At 51.9% G+C, this 1,984-nt stretch overlaps 1 pseudogene; it reads left to right on the forward strand.

Moving 5' to 3' along the window:
• The first annotated feature begins 434 nt into the window (after nucleotides 1-434).
• Nucleotides 435-1,305, forward strand: LOC127566923 (beta-1,3-galactosyltransferase 5-like; annotated as a pseudogene).
• Nucleotides 1,306-1,984: the final 679 nt, after the last annotated feature.

The raw sequence follows: 1,984 nt of genomic DNA on the forward strand, positions 1-1,984 counted from the left end.
CAGCATTGTGAGACTGGCGATGCGTGGGCGAGCCTCACTGCAAGACAATTAGTGTGAAGAAACGCTGCGCTGTGCGACAGACGGACCCAAGGAAGTTCCACACAATGGGATGGGGTCAGTGGCGATGGGACAGGCCCAAAGTAACGTTATATTGTGGGAGTGACTGCTTTCAGGAAGGGCCACACTGTGCAAGGTGCTTTACTGTGCGCGCTCTCTGTTCTGCCGACATCACACATCTTCCAGCTCTTAATTTAAAGAAGTGTTGGACGTGATATTTTGACTATTGGAAAGTAGTTACAGTATTTATATAGTTTCTTTATTTCACAGCAGTTTCGCGCCGATGGCAATGCATGCGCCTCTAGTCGCTTTGGGGAAACCGGTTCCTCAAGGTGGGGACAGTCCTGCTTCTGATCTTTTGCATGATCTCAGTGTTTATGCAGAGCAGAGATTGGAGCCGGTGCAGCGCTCAGGCTCCGTGTCACTCGCGGTTAAACTGCATTCCCTTCTTGATGCGGCCCGCCAGCCGGTGTGACAACAGCGCCGACTTCCCCGTCCTGCTGGTCACCAGCTCCCCCGGTCTGTTCCAGTCTCGCTCGGCCATCCGCCGGACCTGGGGGAGCGAGCGACTGGTCGGCGGAGCCAGGTCGGTCACCTATTTCCTATTGGGACATGGGCGTCAGCGGCAGGACTGGATCCTGCGGAAGGGCGCTCTGCACCAGGACATCATCCAGGGAGATTTCGAGGACACGTACCACAACCTGACCCTCAAGGTGCTGCTGGGTTTGGAGTGGCTCTGCTGCTCCTGTCCCTCCGCCTCCTTCGTGATGAAGACCGACTCTGACATGTTCGTCAACACCGATTATCTGATGGAGCTCCTGTCCCGGGATCCGCACCGGAGGAAACTCTTAATTGGAATAATTATGAAAGGCTTCGTACCTGTTCGTGAAAATTCCAGCAAATGGTATGTCAGCAAGGATGAGTACCCCAGGGACAAGTACTCACCCTACTGTTGCGGCACCGGCTACGTCCTCTCCACTGACCTGGCCTGCCGTGTGTGGGAGTTCTCCGAAAAGGTGCCCAAAATAAAAATTGAAGATGCTTACGTGGGACTTTGCCTGGCGGAGCTGGAGATATAACCCATGAAAAGTCACTCTCAACAAGTCTTCTACGGTCACAATGTACCGTTGTCCATCTGCACCTACCGGCAGCTCCATCACCTCCCACTGGGTAAGAGACTACGAGAAACTGCTCTTCTGGAGGGGGTTGCAGCACTCGGTCGATGAGAAGTGCCCTGGGGAACCGTAACGGAGGCCGCATTGCCTCTTCCACCCCGTCAGAGGACAGAAGTGCTACCTTAAGCACGGGAGGGAGTCGGCAGAGGGAAGATAATCGGGAGAGAGCTGAAGAGGACAGAGGGCTGGGAAGGTGGTAGAGGGGATGCTGCAGATCGGGAAGGAGACAAGAATGACATTGCAGGAAATGACAGCAGGGGAAATGCAGATAGAGAGAGAGATGTGTGGGCGATGGGAGAAGAGAACAAGCGAATGGAGACAGCCTCAACATCTAGGGGTGATAGAGTAGGGAGAGAGCGTGAGACAGCTCTATAGATAGACAGACAGAGAGACAGACAGAGATGGATAGATAGGTAGATAGCTAGATAGAGAGAGAGATAGAAAGAGAAAGAGAGAAAGAGAAGGGAGGGAGACGTATCCCCTGCTAGAACTCTACCAGTCTATAACACCCTATTGCAGTAATTTCAGACAAGCCACAATCTCAGTGTACGAATGCTACATCTATCCGAGGAGTCAAACAAGATAGAAGAAGGAAAACACTTATAATGGGACCCTTCACCAGCTGTCTTGTATCAACTCAACGGGATACTTAGGTAAAATGCGGGGCAGATGTATTGGAGTCTCTGTCTACATCTAAGTTGTGAAACAAATGCCAACGAATGATATCTGTGCTGAAACGTAAATTTGTTTCT

The sequence above is a fragment of the Pristis pectinata genome, chromosome X (genome assembly GCF_009764475.1).
Source record: "Pristis pectinata isolate sPriPec2 chromosome X, sPriPec2.1.pri, whole genome shotgun sequence".
Taxonomy (NCBI): domain Eukaryota; kingdom Metazoa; phylum Chordata; class Chondrichthyes; order Rhinopristiformes; family Pristidae; genus Pristis; species Pristis pectinata.